At 38.1% G+C, this 18,579-nt stretch overlaps 1 long non-coding RNA gene across 1 annotated transcript; it reads right to left on the bottom strand.

Annotated features, from left to right (window-relative positions):
* Positions 1–14,760: 14,760 nt before the first annotated feature.
* LOC309654692 lies at positions 14,761–18,557 on the bottom strand. The gene is made up of 2 exons (XR_014260418.1): positions 15,044–18,557; positions 14,761–14,987 (listed from the first exon to the last, which is right to left on the bottom strand). It is a non-coding gene; the product is annotated as an uncharacterized lncRNA (long non-coding RNA).
* Positions 18,558–18,579: the final 22 nt, after the last annotated feature.

Genomic DNA, 18,579 nt, shown 5'->3' with positions numbered 1-18,579 from the left:
GAAATGTCTATTTAGGTCTTCTGCCCATTTTTGGATTGGGTTGTTTGTATTTTTGATATTCAGCTGCATGAGCTGCTTGTATATTTTGGAGTTTAATCCTTTGTCACTTGCTTCATTTGCAAATATTTTCTCCCATTCTGAGGGTTGTCTTTTGGTCTTGTTTATGGTTTCCTTTGCTATGTGAGTGCTTTTACGTTTCATTAGGTCCCATTTGTTTACTTTTGTTTTTATTTCCATTTCTCTAGGAGGTGGGTCAAAAAGGATTTTGCTGTGATTTATGTCATAGAGTGTTCTGCCTATGTTTTCCTCTAAGAGTTTTATAGTGTCTCGCCTTACATTTAGGTCTTTAATCCATTTTGAGTTTATTTTTGTGTATGGTGTTAGGGAGTGTTCTAATTTCATTCTTTTACATGTAGCTGCCTAGTTTTCCCAGCACCAATTACTGAAGAGGCTGTTTTTTCTCCATTGTGTATTCTTGCCTCCTTTACCAAAGGTAAGGTGACCATATGTGTGTGGGTTTATCTCTGGGCTTTCTATCTTGTTCCGTTGATCTATATTTCTGTTCTTGTGCCATGACCATACTGTCTTGATGACTGTAGCTTTGTAGTATTGTCTGAAATCTGAGAGCCTGATTCCTCCTGCTCCATTTTTCTTTCTCAAGATTGCTTTGGCTATTTGAGGTCTTTTGTGTTTCCATGCAAATTGTGAAATTTTTGTTCTAGTTCTGTGAAAAATGCCACTGGTTGTTTGATAGGGATTGCATTGAATCTGCAGGTTGCTTTGGGTAGTATAGTCATTTTCACAAGGTTGATTCTTCCAATCCAAGAACATGGTATATCTCTCCATCTGTTTGTATCATCTTTGATTTCTTTCAGCATTGTCTTATACTTTTATGCATACAGGTCTTTTGTCTCCTTAGGTAGGTTTATTCCTAGGTATTTAATTCTTTTGGTTGCTGTGGTAAATGGGAGAGTTTCCTTAATTTCTCTTTCAGATTTTTCTTCATTAGTGTGTAGAAATGCAAGAGATTTCTCTGCACTAATTTTGTATCCTGCTACTTTACCAAATTCATTGATTAGCTCTAGTAGTTTTCTGGTACCATCTTTAGGATTGTCTATATATAGTATTATGTCATCTGCATACTTTGACAGTTTTACTTCTTCTTTTCTGATTAGGATTCCTTTTATTTCTTTTTCTTCTCTGATTCCTGTGGATAAAATCTCCAAATCTATTTTGAATAATAGTGCTGAGAGTGGGCAACTTTGTCTTGTTCCTAATCTTAGTGGAAATGGTTTCACTTTTTTACCATTGAGAATGATGCTGGCTATGGGTTTGTCATATATGGCCTTTATTATGTTGAGGTAAGCTCCCTCTATGCCCACTTTCTGGAGGGTTTTTATCATAAATTGGTGTTGAATTTTGTTGAAAGTTTTTTCTTCATCTTTTGAGACGATCATATGGTTTTTCTCCTTCAATTAGTTATATGGTATATCACATTGATTTATTTGCATATATTGAAGAATCCTTGCGTTCCTGGGGTAAACCTCACTTGATCATGATGTATGATCCTTTTAATGTGCTGTTGGATTCTGTGTGCTAGTATTTTGTTGAGGATTTTTGCATCTGTGTTCATCAGTGATATTGGCCTATAATTTTCTTTCTTTGTGACATCTCTGTCTGGTTTTGGTATCAGGGTGATGGTAGCCTTGTAGAATGTGTTTGGAAGTGTTCCTGCCTTTGCTATATTTTGGAGGAATTTGAGAGGGATAGGTGTTAACTCTTCTCTAAATGTTCATAGAATTCTCCTGTGAAGCCATCTGGTCCTGGGCTTTTGTTTGTTGGAAGATTTTTAATCACAGCCTCAATTTTAGTGCTTGTGATTGGTCTGTTTTTATTTTCTATTTCTTCCTGGTTCAGTCTCAGAAGTTTATGCTTTTCTAAGAATTTGTGCATTTCTTCCAGGTTGTCCATTTTATTGGAATATAGTTGCTTGTAGTAATCTCTCAAGATCCTTTGTATTTCTGCAGTGTCAGTTGTTACCTCTCCTTTTTCATTTCTAATTCTACTGATTTGAGTCTTCTCCCTTTTTTTTTTTTGATGAGTCTGGCTAATGGTTTATCAATTTTGTTTATCTTCTCAAAGAACCGTCTTTTAGTTTTATTGATCTTAGGTATTGTTTCTTTCATTTCTTTTCATTTATTTCTGATCTGATCTTTATGATTTCTTTCCTCTGCTAACTTTGGGGTTTTTTTGTTCTTCTTTCTCTAATTGATTTAGGTGTAAGGTTAGGTTGTTTATTTGAGATTTTTCTTGTTTCCTGAAGTAGGATTGTATTGCTATAAACTTCCCTCTTAGAACTGCTTTTGCTGCATCCCATAGGCGTTTTTTCATTGTTATTTATTTATAGGTATTTTTTAATTTCCTCTTTGATTTCTTCAGTAATCTCTTAGTTATTTAGAAGTGTATTGTTTATCCTCCATATGTTTGTATTTTTTACAGATTTTTTCCTGTAATTGATATCTAGTTTCATAGCGTTGTGGTCAGAAAAGGTATTTGATACGATATCAATTTTCTTAAATGTATCCAAGGCTTGATTTGTGACCCAACATATGATCTATCCTGGAAAATGTTCCATGAGCCCTGGAGAAGAAAGTGTAATCTGCTGTTTTTGGATGGAATGTCCTGTAAATATCAATTACGTCCATCTTGTTTAGTGTGTCATTTAAAGCTTGTGTTTCCTTATTTATTTTCCTTTTGGATGATCTGTCCATTGGTGAAAGTTGACTGTTCAAGTCCCCTACTCTTTTTGTGTTACTGTTGATTTCCCCTTTTATGGCTGTTAGCATTTGCCTTATGTACTGAGGTGCTCCTATGTTGGGTGCATAAATATTTACAATTTTTATATCTTCTTCTTGGATTCATCCCTTGATCATCAGGTAGTGTCCTTCTCTGTCTGTTGTAACAGTCTTTGTTTTTATGTCTATTTTTTCTGATATGAAAATTGCTACTCCGGCTTTCTTTCGGTTTCCGTTTGCATGAAATATCTTTTTCCATCCCCTCACTTTCAGTCTTTATATATCGCTAGGTCTGAAGTGGGTCTCTTGTAGACAGCATATATATGGATTTTTTTTTTTGTATCCATTCAGCCAGTCTATGTCTTTTGGTCGGAGCATTTAATCCATTTACATTTAAGGTAGTTATCAATATGTATGTTCTTATTCCCATTTTCTTAATTGTTTTGGGTTTGTTATTGTAGGTCTTTTCCTTCTCTTGTGTTGTGTGCCTAGAGAAGTCCCTTTAGTATTTGTTGTAAAGCTTATTTGGTGGTGCTGAATTCGCTTAGCTTTTGCTTGTCTGTAAAGATTTTAATTTCTCCATTGAAGCTGAATGAGATCCTTGCTGTGTAGAGAAATCTTGGTTGTAATTTTTTCCCTTTGATCACTTTAAATATGTCCTGCCACTCCCTTGTGGCTTGCAGAGTTTCTGCGAAATTTCAGCTGTTAACCTCATGGGGATTCCCTTGTAGTTATTTGTTGCTTTTCCCTTGCTGCTTTTAATATTTTTTCTTTGTATTTAAGTTTTGATTGTTTGATTAATATGTGTCTTGGCATGTTTCTCCTTGGATTTTTCCTGTATGGGACTCTCTATGCTTCCTGGACTTGATTGAGCATTTCCTTTCCCATATTAGGGAAGTTTTCAACTATAATCTCTTCAAATATTTTCTCAGTCCCTTTCTTTTTCTCTTCTTCTTCTGTGACTCCTATAATGTGAATGTTGGTGTGTTTAGTTTTGTCCCAGAGGTTTCTGAGGCTGTCCTCAATTCTTTTCATTCTTTTCTCTTTATTCTGTGCTGTGGTAGTTATTTCCACTATTTTATCTTCCAGGTCACTTATCCGTTCTTCTGCCTCACTTATTCTGCTATTGATTTCTTTTAGAGCATTTTTAATTTAATTTATTGTGTTGTTCATCATTGTTTGTTTGCTCTTTAGTTCTTCTAGGTCTTTGTTAAATGTTTCCTGTATTATCTCCTTTCTCTCTCTTAGATTTTGGATCATCTTTACTATCATTACTCTGAATTCTTTTTCAGGTAGACTTCCTCTTTCCTTTTCATTTGTTTGGTCCGGTGGGTTTTTACCTTGTTCCTTCATCTGCTGTGTGTTTCTCTGTCTTCTCATTTTACTTAACTTATTGTGTTTGGGTTTCCTTTTTGCAGGCTGCAGGTTCGTAATTCCCCTTGTTTTGGTGTCTGCCCCCAGAGTCTAAAGTTGGTTTAGTGGGTTGTGTAGGCTTCCTGGTGGAGGGGACTGGTTCATTTGTTCTGGTTGATGAGGCTGGATCTTGTCCAGGACTGCATCTGGTGGTGTGTTTTGGGGTGTCTGTGACCTTATTATGATTTTAGGCAGCCTCCCTGCTAATGGGTAAGGTTGTGTTCCTGTCTTGCTAGTTGTTTGGCATAGGGTGTCCAGCACTGTAGCTTGCTGGTCGTTGAGTTGAGCTGGGTCTTAATGTTGAGATGGAGGTCCCTGGGAGAGCTTTCACTCTTTGATATTACCTGCAGCTGGGAGATCTCTGGTTGACCAATGTCCTGAACTCGGCTCTCCCACCTCAGAGGCACAGGCCTGACACCTGGCTGGAACACCAAGACCATGTCAGCCACAGGGTTCCGACATCTACAGTTGCTCCCAAAGTCCACAGCCTCAATTTTGGGGTGATTTGTTGTAGAGATGCAGGGTACATCAAGTTGATTGTGCAGATTTAATCCGGTGCTCCTGAGGCTGCTGGGAGAGATTTCCCTTTCTCTTCTTTGTCTGCACAGATCCTGGGGTTCAGCTTTGGATTTGGCCCCATCTCTGTGTGTAGGTCTCCTGAGGGCGTCTGTTCTTCACTCAGACAGGACGGGATTAAAGTAGCAGCTGATTAGGGGCCTCTGGCTCACTCAGGCCCAGGGAGAGGGAGGGGTAAGGCATGCGGGGCGAGCCTGTGTAGGGCAGAGTCCGGCGTGATGTTTCCACAGCCTGAGGTGTGTCGTTTGTTCTCTTGGGGATTTTGTCCCTGGATCACAGGACCCTGGCCATGGTGGACTGCACAGGCTCCCGGAAGGAGAGGTGTGGATAGTGACCTGTGCTTGCACACAGGCTTCTTCCGGCATCAACAGCAGCGTTAACATTTTATGCCTCTCTCTAGTGTCCACCCTTATAGCCGCGGCTCATGCCCATCTCTGGAGCTCCTTTAGGTGGTGCTCTGAATCCCCTCTCCTCGCGCACCCTGAAACAATGGTCTCTTGCCTCTTAGGCAGTTCCAGACATTTTCCTGACTCCCTCCCAGCTAGCAGTGGTGCACTAACCCCTTTCAGGCTGTGTTCATGCAGCCAACCCCCGTCCTCTCCCTGGGATCTGACCTCCAAACCCAGAGCCTCAGCTCCCAGTCCTCTCTCTTCCTGGTGGGTGAGCAGACAAGCCTCTCAGGCTGGTGAGTGCTGGTCGGCACCAACCCTCTGTGCAGGAATCTCTCCGTTTTGCCCTCTGCATCCTTGTTGCTGTGCTCTCCTCCGTGGCTCCGAAACTTCCCTCCTGCCACACCCATCTCCACCAATGAAGGGGCTTCCTAGTGTGTGGAAACTTTTCCTACTCACAGCTCCCTCCCAGACATGCAGGTCCCATCCCTATTCTTTTGTCTGTCTTTTCTTTTTTCTTTTGCCCTACCCAGCTATGTCGGGAATTTCTTGCCTTTTGGGAAGTCTGAGGTCTTCTGCTGGTGTTCAGTAAGTGTTCTGTAGGAGTTGTTCCACATGTAGATGTATTTCTGATGTATTTGTGGAGAGGAAGGTGATATCCACGTTTTACTCCTCCGCCATCTTGAAGGTCTCTCGTGAGTGCCTTTTACGTCCTAAGTGGGTGCTAGGTGTTGGGTGAGTGAGAAAGACTTGTTCTAAGGCCTCCTCGAGCTCACGATTTAATGGGAGTTAATGTAATTGGGGAGAAATTAGACTCTCTTACCTTGTGATTTTGAACTCTCTGGGTCTCAACTTGCTCAGTTATCTGATGAGGCACAGATGCCCTCTAACCATGAGATGAGAGTCCAGTAAAGCTTTAAAGTCCTGGACAAAAGGCAAACATTATCAGTCACACTTACTCATGCCAAATCAAATCATATTCAACATAACTACTGGGAAAGCCATTTCCAAGCTAGTTCAACTCCCATCACAGTACAATGATTACAGTCAGCAATATTAATAATTTTATAGCTCTAATTCCCTTTGAAACTAGCCTGTTTGAACTCTAAATCCAAAATGATAGTTCTGATGACATTATTATGATCAATATTAAAATCAGTCATGCCTGGAGTCTGACATGGCAACTGTCTGGCAGCTGTATGAAGTACTACAAATAGATGAGGATGGTAAGAGAAAAGCAACTTCTTTAGATGAAATTTCAAGAGGCATAGCATGTGGCTTCCTAGCTTGGAACGCCTCCAGGATCATTAGAATTACCAACCATCCTGCACTCATGGAACATAACATGGGTGCTTTAATGATCATCTTGACTTTCCGTCTGAAAGACATCATCTCTCACAGCCAAGGGTCTGATGGTTACAGCACAACACATGAGGAATTAGTAGGGTAGTAAATCACTGCAACACTCTCTGCAAGCAAGGTCTTGCTTCAGTCCTTTTGGTGTGGAAAAGAGTCTGAAGAGCTTGAACTGCTAATGCCCTGAGCTTACTTTTACTCCATAGCTACTTTCCCCACCATTAGTGGGATTGTGCTCAGGGAGTGCTAATTTTAATATTGCCTTAAGAAAAGCATAATTAGAAAGGTAAATCTGCTGAGGGGACAATCAAATTATATCTTCCGTGTGTGTTTCTGTGTGTGTGCTTTAACCAGAATATTCCAAATTATGTCCATTCTGCTAGCACCATGGTTGATGAATGTATGCATTAATCTCTTCCAATATTCAAGTGTAATCAAAAGATGAATTTTATGGCTACGTATGTCTAAAGTTGTCTGAAATCAGTTTTGAGGTCAAAGCAATGTGTACATAATTGCAAATTATATGTATATAAAATTTTAAAATCAATATATACATATATTTTCTGACTTTAAAAGTAGGAGAAGCTTTCAGTAGAAAAATCTTAAAATATAAATAAGTAATAACTGGACTAATAACTACAGTCAGCCCACTGTATCCTCGGGCTCCACATCCATGGATTCAACCAACCTTGAATCAAAAATCTTCCCCCCAAATCCAGAAAGTTCCAAAAAGCAAAACTTCAATTTGCTGCATGCTGGCAACTATGTACATAGTATGTACATTGTATTTATTACTTTTAACATAACATTTACATTTTATTAGGTATTACAAGTAATCTAGAGATGATTTAACGTATATGGGAATCCTCCCATATAGTTATACGCAAGTACTATGCCATTTTATATAAGGGTTGGTTCCTGGAATACCCCTTGCAACTATCTAGGGACTACTGTATCAGTAATCTGCTTATCCACTGATAACATTATAGGGTTAACATGTTGATGTATCTCCCTAATTTGTATGCATGTACATAATTTAAATCACATATGTGTTTGTATCAGTGTTAGAATGTTGTCATTCATTGTACAAGTCTTTTTTGGTGGTGGTGTTGTTTCCTGATGCTACCAAAATTGAAGTCTTCCCTTACTAAAAAATAAGGGAAATATTTTCCAGAATAAGTCTGGATTTAGCATCAAGCAAATATATTAAATTAAATGTTTACTATAAAAGGAAATTAGCATGTTGTGTCTTTAGGAAAAGTCTACTAAGCCAATTAAATCTTGGGTCAACACAATTCATCAAGAAAGGGCAGAGAGGACTAAAAGTGCTATAAAATTTTTTTCCCCTTTATTATAAAATAGCACTCATTTATGTCCCTTTTTATTCAATATAGTTCTGCTGGCTTTGCAGCATAAAGCAGAGATGCCTGGAAAGTTTATTTAAAAATTTGGGAAAAGAAGTGGAGAAAAGTGTAATGATATTAATGTGTCTCATTAATTGTAGAGAGTGTAACCTCATTTACTCAACTCTCCTGGGGAGACTGTTGCTGCTTTAAATGGAGAACAACCAGCAAAATTGGGAGCCAAGAGTCTGAAAACTTAAAACAAGCTTCTCCTTCAGAGACAAAAAGTCATGTTCCAAAGAAAGCATAGTCTCTGCTTTGCCCATTTAAAGCTGAACAAAATGTAGTGGAATTGAAGAATGCAAGGGAACATGAAACAGCTGTGAAATCCTGGGGGGTGAGGGGGAGAAGAGGCTGAGTAAAAGTGGAATTTTCGATAACTACATCAGCATTATCTTTCCCAGTGGTGACTGCCAAAATTGTATTTGTTTATAGTTCCTTGAAGATAAAGAACTAACTTTGAGCTGAGGGAGAAATCCTCTCTTTCCCTGAGAAATGAAAGCATTGGAGATTCTCTTGCAAAGTCTGGAAATCATGCCAGACAGGCCTGCCTGTGGGGTATTTCCTGCCTAATTTGCAGTCCTGAGGGGTGATGCTATGCTCCAGAAAAACATCCATATTAAATTGTGCTATTAATTGGGGAAAAGTTCAGAGGTGGGAATGATACACTCGAATGCAGTTTGCCTAAGTAGCCTTGAGCCTGCAAACTAGTGTCTTTCTCAGGCTGAGTTTCTTCAGATTAGCCCTGTGGTTTGGGAGAAATATGGTTGACCCCTGGTTTGTGAGCCTGTAATTCATTCCCTCGTTGAGTCATAAAGTTTCCGTCATGTTGTGTTACATTATTTTATAGAGCTTTACATAGAAACAAAACTCTTTCAGATGGTGTATGACACCCTCCATGATTCAGCCTTGCCTCCAACATCCTTCTTCCTCTTTCTCAACATCTTTCTCACGAGCTAGTCATTCTAACTTGGTAGTTCACGTCTGTGCTCTAACTAAACCATGCTCTTTGGGGCATGCAGATGAAGTCTCGAGCTTTGTAACGCCTGCACCTAGCACAGATCTTTGCACGTTGCACTTGACAGAAACCAATGCACATTTATTTATCCACTGAATTTTCAGGTTACTGCAGGCAGCAGTGAAATGCTCATTGCCAAACACATGTGGCTAAAAATGGCCGTTTTTCTTTTTCCTACTGGAAATGCTTCATAGTACCTGATTTGTTTTCATAGAACATAGGTGTAATAAGAATTTTTCTTTCCCTGTGATTTTTCAAAGGAGATAGTTCTAATAATATGGAAAAAATATCTAGGGTGCATGATCAAGCTTCAAGTGAGATTCAGCACTTTTTGTGAGTTCCTTAATAATAAAAGCCATGTTCCACAGCAATTCCATAGCATTGCTATTGTTCCATAGCAATGAGTAAGAAATAATTCTTTCCCTTAAGGAGCTTAAGAGATGGGAAAAGATAGGCATACCTACTACAAATAGATTTGATTAGATAAACTGTGGTCAGTATTGTGGAACCCTGAGGAAGAGTGATGAATTCCTGCTGGTTTTATGGAAATGTGACAGTAAATGTGGACCCCAAAGAACAGGTAGATTTGGTAGGTGGAGACAAAGCACAGGGCATATTGGGAGGAAGAGATAGACTGGGTAAAGATCTAGAAGTGGCAGAAGTATTTGTAACTAAGCCCACCACAAGTTAGGGAGGATTAAGAATATCAGGAAAAAATGATAAAGAAATAGGGAATGACTAAGCCCTCATTCTTCTGGGAGCATTTTGGGAATATCAAAGTGACGCTGCATAAATTAGTGATGCTGAGGAGACAAAGCTGGTAGAACCCACTGTTTTAAGATGTCGTTAGGCACAGAAGTAGCAGGACCAAGTCTCCTACCAAAAAAGAATCCAGGACCTAGGAGGTCCGAGGGATGGCTTAGTAGACAGGCTGGTTTGCTGTGCATCCTCATCTGGAAAGCAGAATAGGGGTCCTGTTATACACAATTTAATACAAGGCTACGAACAGCTGATTCACCTAAAGAATCACTAGTTGCCACAAGGGAGGAAAGCAAAGTATATGAGAAACGTACATATTAATGAGATTATATTTGGGATGTGGAGATGTAATACCCAACATAAATAACAGTTCATATGTTATTTCTACACAACACTGGTGAAACTTTACTGGGTACAGGTAGCAAGCTAGGAAGTAGAAACACAAAGTTCAATAAAGCACTTGTGTTTAAGGATCTCCTGGTCCACTGGGGGAGATGAGTGTATATAAATGAACTGAAATTTAATCCGACAGGGATTTTCTTTTTCTTTTGAATAAAGTATATATTTATTTATTTATTCATCTTTATTGGAGTATAATTGCTTTACAATGTTGTGTTAGTTTCTGCTGTATAACAAAGTGAATCAGCTATACATATACATATATCCGCATATCTCCTCCCTCTTGAGTCCCCTTCTCACCCTCCCTATCCCACCCCTCTAGGTGGTCACAGAGCACCGAGCTGAACTCCCTATGCTATGTGGCTGCTTCCCACAGCTATCTATATTACATTTGGTAGTGTACATATGTCCATGCCACTCTCTCACTTCGTCCCAGCATACCCTTCACACTCCCCTTGTCCTCAAGTCCATTCTCTATGTCTACGTCTTTATTCCTGTCTTGCCCCTAGGTTCCTCAGAACCTTTTTTTTTTTTTTTTGAGATTCCATATATATGTGTTAGCATACGGTATTTGTTTTTCTCTTTCTAACTTACTTCAATCTGTATGACAGTCTCTAGGTCCATCCACCTCACTACAAATAACTCATTTTTATTTCTTCTTATGGCTGAGTAATATTCCATTGTATATATGTGCCACATCTCCTTTATCCATTCATCTGTCGATGGACACTTAGGTTGCTTCCATGTCCTGGCTATTATAAATAGTGCTGTGATGAACATTGTGGTACATGACTCTTTTTGAATTATGCTTTTCTCAGGGTATATGCCCAGTAGTAGGATTGCTGGGTCTTATGGTAGTTCTGTTTTTAGTTTTTTAGGGAACCTCCATACTGTTCTCCATAGTGGCGGTAGAAATTTACATTCCCACCAATGTTGCAAGAGGGTTCCCTTTTCTCCACACCCTCTCCAGCATTTATTGTTTGTAGATTTTTTTGATGATGGCGATTCCGACTGGTGTGAGGTGATACCACATTGTAGTTTTGAATTGCATTTCTCTAATAATTAGTGATCTTGAGCATCTTTTCATGTGTCTCTTGGCCATCTGTATGTCTTCTTTGGTGAAATGTCTGTTTAGGTCTTCTGCCCATTTTTGGATTGAATTGTTTGTTTTTTTGATATTGAGCCGCATGTGCTGCTTGTATATTTTGGAGATTAATCCTTTGTCAGTTGCTTCGTTTGCAAATATTTTCTCCCATTCTGAGTGTTGTATTTTCGTCTCGTTTACGTGTTCATTTTCAATGCAAAAGATTTTAAGTTTCATTAGGTCCCATTGGTTTATTTTCGTTTTTATTTCCATTTGTCTAGGAGGTGGGTCAAAAAGGATCTTGCTTTGATTTATGTCATGGAGTGTTCTGCCTATATTTTCCTCTAAGAATTTTATAGTGTCTGGCCTTACATTTAGGCCTTTAATACATTTGAGTTTATTTTTGTGTATGGTGTTAGGGAGTGTTCTAATTTCATTCTTTTACATGTAGCTGTCCAGTTTTCCCAGCACCACTTATTGAAGATGCTGTCTTTTCTCCATTGTATATCAAAGATATACAAAGATAAGGTGCCTTCTTTATCAAAGATAAGGTGACCATATGTGCATGGGTTTATCTCTGGGCTTTCTATCCTGTTCCATTGATCTATATTTCTGTTTTGGTGCCAGGACCATACTGTCTTGATGACTGTAGCTTTGTAGTATAGTCTGAAGTCTGGGAGCATGATTCCTCCAGCTCCGTTTTTCTTTCTCAAGATTGCTTTGGCTATTCGGAGTCTTTTGTGTTTTCATGCAAATTGTGAATTTTTTAGTTCTAGTTCTGTGAAAAATGCCACTGGTTGTTTGATAGGAATTGCATTGAATCTGCAGGTTGCTTTGGGTAGTATAGTCATTTTCACAAGGTTGATTCTTCCAATCCAAGAACATAGTATATCTCTCCTTCCGTTTGTATCATCTTTAATTTCTTTCATCAGTGTCTTATAATTTTCTTCATACAGGTCTTTTTTCTCCTTAGGTAGGTTTGTTCCTAGGTATTTAATTCTTTTGGTTACTGTGGTAAATGGGAGTGTTTCCTTAATTTCTCTTTCAGAGTTTTCATCATTAGTGTATCGGCGGAGTGCAAGAGATTTCTGTGCACTAATTTTCTATCCTGCTACCTTACCAAATTCATTGATTAGCTCTAGTAGTTTTCTGGTAGCATCTTTAGGATTCTCTATGTATAGTATCATGTCATCTGCAAACAGTCACAGCTTTACTTCTTCTTTTGCAATTTGGATTCCTTTTATTTCTTTTTCTTCTCTGATTGCTATGGCTAAAACTTACAAAACTATGTTGAATAATAGTGCTGAGAGTGGATAACTTGGCCTTGTTCCTGATCTTAGTGGAAATGGTTTCAGATTATCAACATTGAGAATGATGCTGGCTGTGGGTTTGTCACATATGGCCTTTATTATGTTGAGTTAAGCTGCCTCTATGCCCAATTTCTGGAGGCTTTTTATCATAAGAGGGTGTTGAATTTTTTTGAAAGCTTTTCTGCATCTATTGAGATGGTCATATGGTTTTTCTCCTTCAATTTGTTAAAATGGCTTATCACATTGATTAATTTGCATATATTTAAGAATTCTTGAATTCCTGGGATAAACCCCACTTGATCATGGTGTATGATCCTTTTAATGTGCTGTTGGATTCTGTTTGCTAGTATTTTGTTAAGGGTTTTTGCATCTATGTCCATCAGTGATATTGGCCTGTGGTTTTCTTTCTTTGTGACATCTTTGTCTGGTTTTGGTATCAGGGTGATGGTGGTTTCATAGAATGGGTTGGGAGTGTTCCTCCCTCTGCTATATTTTGGAAGAGTTTGAGAAAGATTGGTGTTAGCTCTTCTCTAAATGTTTGATGGAATTCACCTGTGAAGCTATCTGGTCCTGGGCTTTTGTTTGTTAGAAGCTTTTAATCACAGTTTCAATTTCACTGCTTGTGATTGTTCTATTTATATTTTCTATTATTTCCTGGTTCAGTCTCAGAAGTCTTCCAGGTTGTCCATTTTATTGGCATATAGTTGCTTGTAGTAATCTCTCATGATCCTTTGTATTTTTGCAGGGTCAGTTGTTACTTCTCCTTTTTCATATCTAATTCTATTGATTTTTGAGTCTTCTCCTTTTTTTCTTAATGAATCTGGTTAATAGTTTATAAATTTTGTTTATCTTCTCAAAGAACTGGCTTTTAGTTTTATTGTTCCTTGCTTTCGTTTTCTTCATTTCTTTTTCATTTATTTCTGATCTGATCTTTATGATTTCTTTCCTTCTGCTAACTTTGGGGTTTTTTTGTTCTTCTTTCTCTAATTGCTTTAGGTGTAAGGTTAGGTTGTTTATTTGAGATGTTTCTTGTTTCTTGAGGTAGGATTTTATTGCTATATACTTCCCTCTTAGAACCACTTTTGCTGCATCCCATAGGTTTTAGGTTGTCATGTTTTCATTGTCTTTTATTTCTAGATATTTTTTGATTTCCTCTTTCATTTCTTCAGTGATCTCTTGGTTATTCAGTAGTGTATTGTTTCGCTTCCATGTGTATGTATTTTTTAGATTTTTTCCTGTATTTGATATCTAGTCTCATAGTGTTGTGGTCAGAAAAGATACTTGATACGATGTCAATTTTCTTAAACTTACCAGTGCTTGATTTGTGACCCAAGATATGATCTATCCTGGAGAATGTTCAATGAGCACTTGAGAAGAAAGTGTAATCTACTGTTTTTGGATGGAATGTCCTGTAATATCAATTAAGTCCATCTTGTTTAATGTGTCATTTAAAGCTTGTGTTTCCTTATTTATTTTCATTTTAGATGATCTGTCCATTGGTGAAAGTGGGGTGTTAAAGTCCCCTACTACGATTGTGTTACTGTTGATTTCCCCTTTTATGGCTGTTAGTATTTGCCTTATGTATTGAGGTGCTCCAATGTTGGCTGCATAAATATTTACAATTGTTATATCTTCTTCTTGGATTAATCCCTTGATCATTAGGTAGTGTCCTTCTTTGTCTCTTGTAATAGTCTTTATTTTAAAGTCTATTTTGTCTGATATGAGAATTGCTACTCCAGCTTTCTTTTGATTTCCATTTGCATGGAATATCTTTTTCCATCCCCTCACTTTCAGTCTGTATGTGTCCCTAGGTCTGAAGTGGGTCTCCTGAAGACCGCATATATATAGATCTGTTTTTTCTTAATCCATTCAGCCAGTCTATGCCTTTTGGTTTGAGCATTTAATCCATTTACATTTAAGGAAGTTATCGATATGTTTGTTCTTATTCCCATTTTCTTAATTGTTTTGGGTTTGTTATTTTAAGTCTTTTCCTTGTCTTGTGTTTCCTGTCTAGAAAAGTTCCTCTTGCATTTGTTGTGAAGCTGGTTTGGTGGTACTGAATTCTCTTAGCTTTTGCTTGTCTGTAAAGGTTTTAATTTCTCTGTCAAATCTGAATGAGATCCTTGCTGGATAGAGTAATCTTGGTTGTAGGTTTTCCCTTTGATCACTTTAAATATGTCCTGCCACTCCGTTCTGGCTTGCAGTGTTTCTGCTGAAAGATTAGCTGTTAACCTTTTGGGGATTCTCTTGTATGTTAATTGTTGCTATTCCCTTGCTGCTTTTAATATTTTTTCTTTGTGTTTATTTTTTGATATTTTGATTAATAGGTGTCTTGGTGTGTTTCTCCTTGGATTTATCCTGTAAGGGACTCTCTGCACTTCCTGGAGTTGATTGACTATTTCCTTTCCCATGTTAGGGAAGTTTTCAACTATAATCTCTTCAAATATTTTCTCAGTTCCTTTCTTTTTCTCTTCTTCTGTGACACCTATAATTTGAATGTTGGTGCATTTAATGTTGTCACAGAGGTCTCTGTTGGGACACCTATAATTTGAATGTTGGTGCGTTTAATGTTGTCACAGAGGTTTCTGAGATTGTACTCAATTCTTTTCAGTCTTTTTTCTTTATTCTGCTCTGCGGTAGTTATTTCCACTATTTTATATTCCAAGTCACTTATCTATTCATCTGCCTCAGTTATTCTACTATTGATTCCTTCTAGAGAATTTTTAATTTCATTTGTTCTGTTTTTCATCATTGTTTGTTTGCTCTTTAATTCTTCTAAATCCTTGTTATACATTTCTTTTATTTTCTCCATTCTATTTCCAAGATTTTGGATCATCTTTACCATCATTACTATGAATTTTTTTTCAGATAGACTGCCTATTTCCTCTTCATTTGTTTGGTCTGGTGGGTTTTTACCTTGATCATTCACCTGCTGTGTATTTCTCTGTGTTTGGGTCTCATTTTTTGCAGACTGCAAGTTTGTAGTTCCCGTTGTTTTTTGGTGTCTGCTCCCAGTGAGTAAGGTTGGTTCAGTGGGTTGTGTAGGCGTCCTGGTGGAGGGGACTGGTGCCTGTGTTTTGGCTTATGATGCTGGATCTTGTCTTTTTGGTGGGCAGGACCACGTTCAGTGGTGTGTTATGGGGTTTCTGTGAACTTATTATGATCTTAGGCAGCCTCTCTGCTAATGGGTGTGGTTGTGTTCCTGTCTTGCTGGTTGTTTTGTGTAAGTTGTCCAGCATTGTAGCTCTCTGGTCGTTGAGTGGAGCTGGGTCTTAGCAGTGAGATGGAGATCTCTGGGAGAGCTTTTGCTGTTTGATATTACGTGAGGCTGGGAGGTCTCTGGTGTACCAATGTCTTGAATTCAGCTCTCCCACCTCAGAGAGTGAGGCCTGACACCCGGCCAGAGCACCAAGACCTTGTCAGCCACGCAGCTCAGAAGAAAAGGGAGAAAAAAAAGAAAGAAAGAATAAATAAATAAATAAGCAACATTTATTAAAACAGAAAAAATTATTAAAAATAAAAAAAGTAATAAAAAGAAAAGAAAGAGAGAAAGAAATAAGAGAGCAACCAAACAAAAAAACAAATCCACCAATGCTAACAAGCACTAAAAACTCTCCAAAAAAAAAAAAAAAAAAACAACAAACAGGCAGAATCCTAGGACAAATGGTAAAAGCAAAGTTATACAGACAAAGTCACACAAAGTAGCATACACATACACACTCACAAAAAGAGAAAAAAGAATAAAAGTATATATATATATATTTTAAAAAAAGGAAGAGAGAAACAAAATCAATAAACAAAGCTACGAATGATAATAAGCTCTAAATTCTAAACTAATATAAACATAAAACCAGAAGTAAATTAGATGCAGAAAGCAAACCCCAAGTCTATAGTTGCTCCCAAAGTCCACTGCCTGAATTTTGGGATGATTCGTTGTCTATTCAGGTATTCCACAGATACAGGTACATCAAGTTGATCGTGGAGTTTTAATCCGCTGGTCCTTCGGCTGCTGGGAGAAATTTCCCTTTCTCGTCTTTGTTCGCACAGATCCTGGGGTTCAGCTTTGGATTTGACCCCGCCTCTGCATGTAGGTCACTTGAGGGCATCTTTTCTTTGCCCAGACAGGATGGGGTTAAAGTAGAAGCTGGTTCGGGGGCTCTGGCTCACTCAGGTTCGGGGCAGGGTGGGGTACGGAATGCGGGTGAGCCTGGCGTGGCAGAGGCCAGCCTGACATTGCACCAGCCTGAGGTGCACTATGTGTTCTACCTGTCCCTGGATCACGGGACACTGGCAGTGGCGGGCTGCACGGGCTCCTGAGAGGGGAGGTGTGGATAGTGACCTGTGCTCGCCCACAGTATTCTTGGTGGTTACAGCAGCAGCCTTATCATCTCATGCCCATCTCTGGTGCCCATGCTGCTAGCCGTGGCTCACACCCCCGACAGGGATTTTCAAAGATTTAGTTTCAGGACGCCTTTACACTCTTAAAAATTATTGAGGGGCCTTCAAGAGATTTTGTTTGTATGGATTATATCTGTCAAAATTCCCTATATTAGGAATTAGAAGGGAAAAAAGCTTAAAATATTTATTTATGAAATTTATTTTGAAAAGACAATTAGAAACCCATCACATGTTACCATCAGTGTGGTGATGTCATCCCATATCCTGTAGCTTCTGGAAAATGCCACTGTACATTTTTGAGGAAAGAAGAGTGGAAAAGGCAAATCATGTTTTGGTCTTCTTATGAAAAATAATATTGGACTCACAAATCCCAAAAAGGATGTCAGGGATTCTGATAGGTTCCTGGATCACAGTGTTACAACAACTCTAATAGGACAAGGGCTCTAATAAGAAAAAAAATGGGTAAACTGCAGCTGGTACCCAAACTAGAGAACAGTTTGTACTATTTTGTGTAATATAAGAATGAATAATAAATGTTACTAGTTGCCAAACCCATATATCTCATTTAATATTCAAAATGACTATCAAGTATGATTTAATATCTGTACTTTTCAAATGAAAAATTTAGCTTCTGAAGTTTTAAATAAATTGCTCAGACATAAACAACAAGTTAGTGGCAGGTCTGGAATCCAAACCAGGCCCATCTTACCCCACATCCACAACTATGACTCTGTCTAGCAGCTCAGTGTATAATTACATAACAGTACTATCCAATTCTTAATCAGGCCTTACTATTTGCCAATCATTGGGCTAAACCTCTATGCTCAGAATCATTATCCCATTTAATTCTTACAACATTAGAAAGTAAGTGCTCTTATTATCCCCACTTTATGTATGTTTAGTCCTGTTGGAGAAGCTAAGTAATTGGTCTGAAGTCATAAAATTAGAAAGCAGTAGAGCTAACATCAGTGCCCAGACTTTTCTGATGTCAAAATGAGGTTTTTCAATACAACACACTGGAAGAGTAACTATCCTAAATAAGAATACAATAATAGTAACTATCCAAAATAACAATACAATAATAGCTAAGATGCATCAAGTGCAAAGCCCTTTGGATACACTAACCTATTTCATTCTCAAAGATGAGTCCTTGTTAAAGATGGAAAATGCTAGAGAATCAAAGTAGTAAGAGATCTGAATAAAACATAAGAACTGAAGAAAACAAACCAAGAAATAGCTTTCCAGAAGACATGGGTCAGGAAAAGACCATTCACAGGCCATGTGTAGGGCATCAGGTGTCAGGTATGGGTGGGAAATGGGAATCTTAGGGCTCATCTAAGTCCTGTAGGAAACAGCTCGTGATCTGAAAAGAACGGGGACCCCAATATTTTAAAAATCAATGTTCTTTGTGTCATTCAGAAGGCAAGCGGTCCATTTCTGTTTTGTATGTAAGTTCATTTGCATCATTTTCTTAAGATTCCATATGGTTACCAAAGGGGAAAGGTGGGGGAAGGGATAAATTAGGAGTTTGGGCTTAATATATACACATTACTGTATATAAGATAGATAACCAACAAAGACCTACTAGATAGCACAGAGAATTATACTCAATATTTTGTATTAACCTATAAGGGAAAAGAATTTGAGAAAGTATATATATATATATATATATATACACA

Source organism: Balaenoptera physalus (assembly GCF_965194825.1).
Source record: "Balaenoptera physalus genome assembly, chromosome: 2".
Taxonomy (NCBI): Eukaryota; Metazoa; Chordata; class Mammalia; order Artiodactyla; family Balaenopteridae; genus Balaenoptera; species Balaenoptera physalus.
This window is presented reverse-complemented; position numbering and strand designations above follow the sequence as displayed.